Source organism: Argiope bruennichi, chromosome 5, assembly GCF_947563725.1.
Source record: "Argiope bruennichi chromosome 5, qqArgBrue1.1, whole genome shotgun sequence".
Taxonomy (NCBI): domain Eukaryota; kingdom Metazoa; phylum Arthropoda; class Arachnida; order Araneae; family Araneidae; genus Argiope; species Argiope bruennichi.
In genome coordinates this window covers 60,601,926-60,608,362 of record NC_079155.1, presented here as the reverse complement: position 1 = coordinate 60,608,362, position 6,437 = coordinate 60,601,926, and positions in this window count along the sequence as shown.

Sequence of the window (6,437 nt, the reverse complement as noted above, 5' to 3'; positions counted from 1 at the left end):
CGTCGTTTAAATTAATTATTGCTATGACTTGCCTTCGGAAATTGATATTCATATCTTCCAAAATTACTACCTCAAAAAAAAGCATTTTTTTTTTTTTTGCATTATCTTAAAATTAAAAAAAAGAATCACACCTTTTAATGATATTAATTTCAACCCTGCATACTTTTTTAAAAATATAATTTGATTCCACTTCCGGATTAGGATCCACTAAGGATTTTCATTTCTGTTTTCATTGTATTTTATACACACTGTTTAATTTGCAGTCACTGTAAACTGATTCAATTAAAGCTATATCTTTTAGTCGAATCAAATAATAATAAAAACTATGCATTCCATATTAATTAAAAGCCTTAAAAATCAATAATTTAGAGACACAAATTGGTCGCCAAAGGCAGCTAGTTACTTAAAATTTTATTTTACTTGAAATATTAAAAGTTGCAGTCAATTCATGTAATATAAATCAAATACATTTTAATGCATTTATTTTGGAATCCAGTTCGTGTCTTGCAGCAAGAATCTCAAACTACAGAGCGATGTAAAATATTATGTATTTAATGCCAGATGGTATGCATAATTATGCTTTTCGTGCGATTAAGAAGCTGTGAATATTGAACTAATTCAAAAGTAAATCATTTTAGATCTTTCAGAATGTGTACATTGTCCAAAATTCTAAATTTGAGATATATCAAATCTTTAAAATAGAAACCGAAAATAGAAATTATTTTTAATTAATAAAAGTTAAGATTAAAAAATTAAAAAAAAATCTGATTGTTTTAATATAGAGGAGACTATGGGAAGTAGACGATGCTAACAGTTGACCATTTTTTTTAAAAAAAATAATTTTAAAATAAATTCAAGTAAGTTTTTCTTTACGTGCAGTATTAGAATAATCTTTTATTGTATTTTAACTTGTTGAATAAATATTTATTTTAATACTATCAATATCTTAATTTAATACTATCTATCAATAACCTTACTATAAAGATGCAAAAATATCATCTTGTCCAAAATTAGGGTAAAATGATTTCGACCTCGGAACAAGGGGACAATACAAATAAAAGTTGGATATATTTTTATTCTTAGAACATATAAGACAGCACACTAATTAATTAAACATTGTTAAGTAATTCTTTCTAAGTATGAACTTCTTTCATGGCATCATGTGTATATTTTGAAACATTTTACCTTTGATTACCGAATGAAGGTCAAAATAAATCTTAGAACAAACAAGAACTTTATAGTACTTTCTTTGAAAGTTTCCCTGATGTTGTAAATCTTTTTTGAAAAAAAAAAAAAAAAAAAAAAAACTTAGTTTCTTAGTAAAAACTCTATCCCCCCTTCTTTTTTTCTTCTCGTCTTTATTTCTTTAAATGTATTTGTTGTGCATTATATTTTCTTTTGACTTTACATACCTTATAAAGGAAACAATATTAAAATTTTATCTCTATGACAATGCACTTCACAGTACAGTGAGATAGTTTGCGTAGAAAATAAGTAAAACTAGTGGGAGTGGTTTTCGCAACTTTCTTTCATACCTTCCAATTTTTGCCCACTTTCTAACTTACAAATTTTCCAATAAGTTATTGTTGCTATTGTTGCTATTATAAGCTATTGTTAAGGTTACTAGTTCCTCTCATTCTACATAAAATTGTGGACCTTGGGCAAAGCTGCGGATGCAACGAACTGCATGGTACTGGCGAACAAGAATTGCTGAACATTGAACTTTGGCATGGATTTAGCAATTTTACTGAATCTATTGTATGATGTTTGGTGATTAATTCTTGACATTTTGCAATAAGTATTAAAAAATGAAATTTCTGTCTTAGACCTTGTTTCCAACAGATTGAAACTACATAATTTCAATTGTAGTTACAAAATCACATATTAAATTTCACATATTTAAAAAAAAGCGGTTTTGTGATATTGTATTTATATTGTTACAAATCTGAATAATGTCATCGTGGAAAAAACCGGTAAAATAGTTGTAAGATCTGTCCTGTGCTTGCTAAGCTTGGCGATCATTTGGCGACTTGGCAACGAATTTGGCGAGTTTGGCGACTAAATGGATCATACTGGAAAGTTCGAGAAGTTTCACGATCCATCCAGTAGGAACCGAGATACACCCAGAGACGTCCTGATTGGTCTGGAATATTCTAGCTCCGCCTCCCGGAGCTATATAAAAAGACAGTTACTCTGAAGCTGCGAAGAAGTTGTATGTATCGTCAGAAGTGGTGTGTGAGAATAGTCGGAGTCACCGACACGTAGAGAAACTGGAGGATTAGACAGCAAGAAAGCTGCTGAACTAGTGATTAAATGTTTTGTGATTGATCGACGGTATTTTGTAGAAGAAAAAATTTTGTAACAATATGCTTGTGAAAGTATAGAGCTATAGAAAATCAACTCTTTTCTCTCTTGGTTCCAAATTTGTTAGATATCTACATTTTGGGTATAAAATCTGTGCACCCAATGTTATTAGGTGCACAGATTTCAGGAATGATCAAGCTGTTTTCATTTTAACTTAGCCTATTCATTTATATTCGGAAAGCCAGGCAGACAAACGTTCTCTGAATGGATTTTGTTCAAATTTGATATAAAGAACATAAGCCAAATTTCAACTCTCGTTTTCAGATAGTTTTTGAGTTATGGTGTTCATATGCAAATGGCCGGACAGACAGATAGACGTAATTTCAAAAATGTCTTTTCAGATTCTGGGAAATCTAAAAGTGAAGATTTTCAAAATGTCGAGTTGAAATAACAATACTTTCTCTGCACTTCATAGATCAGAAAGTAAAAATCACACACACACGCACAAATGTATATTACTTTGTGCAAATGTATTTGAAAATGTATATTACTTTGTGCGTGGGCAAGAAGAGAAGTTCGTCAACTTACTCACATTGAAAATGTTAAAAATCCTTGATTCCTTTGGTATGATTAACAAGATCAGCAATAAATAAACAGTGATTATAAAAAGTGCTTTGTCTAAGGTAATCGTGTATACCGAAAAGTAACCAAATATCTTCTCTTCTAGTGTATATGAAATCCTAATTTGAAAGCCTTGAAAACACAATGGTGAATTTAGGCATTTTGCAGTTTTAGGCAATGCAGATTATGTAGCCCCATTTTTAATAAGATGATAAGCTGTACATTCTCAATATATTAATAATTTGTTTTAGATAAATATTTGGCATGTATGTATATATTTTAAAGATGTAAGCAGCACTTGGAATCATATCACTTGTTAAATAATGAACTATTTGATGTTGAGATAATTTGATTTTATTTGCAAATGACATTTCATTTCATTTCCTAATTAGTCTACTATTTCTTAACTTATATGTTTAAGATGCCCTAGTAAACCGCGCTATGAAAGTCACACAAGCCGATAAAAAAAGGGCAAATTTTACCTATTGTCAATTTTTTTTATTTTTCATATAATTGCCGATTTTTACATTATATTGTTTTCTATATAACTTCATATACTGTAAAAATAAATATGATTTAAAAAGTAAAAAGTAATATACTTTTTCAAGAATATTATTTATTGTAACATGTAATTTGAGGAGAAAATGTATGTTCCAACGCATTTACTTTTTTCAATGATAATATGTTTTGAAAAATTTCTAAAACATATCTATATATCAAGAAAAATATCTGCAAAATATATTGGCAGTTTTTCATACTAATACATTCATTAAAAAATTTAATTTGATTGTAAATGAAATGCGGTCTTGTAGACCGCACCACCCCAGTTAAGTCCTAAAATTTCACCTCCCCAGTTAAGGGTTAATATTGGAAGTAATACGCAGACAATTTTTTTTATAAATGTTCTGATATATATTCTATTATGTATTCTGATGAATTTTTTGAATTTGAATTTGACTGAATATTTTTGAACTTGAAATCAACGAAAAGTGTTTATCTAAATAAAGCTGAATGATACAGTAAATATATTACATCAATCAATCAAATGTAATTTAACTGGGAATTCAAAATATTTTAATTTTGTTTACTATCAAAATATCAATGTAGTTTTTAGTGAAGATTTCAAAAATATCCTACTTCTATTTTCTGATAGATTTTCATGTTCTTAGCTATCAATGTAAAACTTAAATTAAATTATTCATAAGCAGAGGCGGAAGCTGTCGGAGGCCCCTACTGCTGAAGTTCTTGGGTGATATCTGAAAGAATCACACACGCAAATGAACGTTTAAATTTAGATTTTTCAGAAATAACATGCATAATTAATTTTGAATATTTTAATCTGTAATAACTATCTTTATTAAATTTCGTTTTAAATTGCTGTTTTTTTATTTTAATTATCTAGTTAATTACTTTCATTAATCTTTGTTTATAATTTTGGTAATAATGTTTGAAATCAATGAATGAATTTATGAAATTTACATCTGTAATTCACATATATAAATATTTTTATTAAGAATTACCGAAATAACATAAAATTCATTATATAAAAGAAAGGTATTTTCCTAACAAAGTTACATTGATTATAATTGTCGAATAAATAAATTTTATAATCAGCATGTCATTAAGATAAAAATAATAAATAATTTAATTCTGAATGCAGAAATATGGTAAAGTAAGAATGTGTCAGCTGTTTGATAGATAACTGTAAGCAAAGCATAAACAATTACCCATTGTTAATTAAATTGTTATAATTATTATGATAAATTCGTTAAATATTATATTCGCATAGTTAGGCAGACAGAATTTCTCTGAGAGAATTTAGCTCAAAACTTGATAGAAATCAACAAGTTTGACGTAAAGACCGTATACCAAATTTTGTCCGTCTAGCTAAAATCATTTTTGAGTTATCTTTGTCACAGACAGACTTTTTCCAAAAATGTCCATCAGGAGATCTAAAACGTGGAGATTCGTCAAAATCTTGAGTTCAAATTTTTTGACCATTCTTCTAACTACGTATATGAGAAGGTAAAATATTGCCGCAATTCGCTCGACTGTTAAATTGGTATAATTAAAAATGCAATTTTTTGAATTTTGAAATGGAGTAAAATTTATTTTTGTGACCTAATATATTTGACAATTGTTGCAGAAAAAAGCCGGAATTCAGTTTTTTTAAATAATTCAAATTCTAACCAAAACTTTAAAATTAAAAAAAAAATCGTTCTGAAGTGCACATTTCCGATTTCTAAAGTATACATGCAGAAAATTTGATAGCTACATGTCAAACGGTATGACTTGTAGAATGCCAACACACACACACACACACCTTTGTTTCCAATATTCGCATTTGATGATGCACTATTCCATAGAAATCTTTTTTAATTGCTAGTGACTTGACTTTGGATATATTCCGTTTACTGCTGGCGCCACCTATTGGTAGAATATACAACTAAAGCAAACAATTTAAAGAAATGACATATATACTTAATTCAAATTTTTCAGAAAATGGTTTACTCCAATAAAGAAATTAAATAGTTTTGAAAAAAAAAATGAAATTTAAGAAGTAAGCTGAAACAGATAAATTAATTCAATCACATGTTACTTAAATTAGTAAATTAAGTATTAATTACAATTAATAAATTTTATATTTAATATTAAGTAATAATTTTTAATTAATAATATGATTGAAATAACAGATATTTGGAACAAATATTTAAAAATAACAATAGCAAAATTATTTGTTATACAAAAAATCGTGGATTATGCATCTTTAACACACACACACACACACACACACACACACACACACACACACACACACACACACACACACACACACACACACACACACACACACTTTATCAGTAGAATACATTGAAAATATACTTGTAACCTAACATATACATCACAACTAGAGATGCATAATCCACGATTTTTTTAATAACAAATAATATTGCTATTGTTATTTTTAAATATGCATTTCAAATATCTGTTATTTCAATCATATTATTAATTAAAAATTATTACTTAATATTAAATATAAAATTTATTAATTGTAATTAATACTTAATTTACTAATTTAAGTAACATGTGATTGAATTAATTTATCTGTTTCAGCTTACTTCTTAAATTTTTTTTTTTCTCACAACTATTTATTTAATTTATTTATTAACAATTTCTGCAAAAGATGAGTTAAAAATATATGTCATTTCTTTAAAATGTTTACTTTAGTCCTATATTCTACCAATAGATGGCGCCAGCAGTAAACAGAGTACATGTAATCAAGGTCAATCATGTCACGAGCAATTAAAAATGATCTGTATGGAATAGTGCATCAAATACGAATATCGGTCACTCCCGTAAAGTGGAGCGGTGACTTCGCACTTTCCAGTGAAGTCTCGCACTTTCCGGTGAAATCACCGCTCCGATAAATTTGTGATATGCAATTCAATGATACGATACGATAATTCCAATAACCGGTCCGTTCACTTTTCGATCTAATCATAGATTTCTTT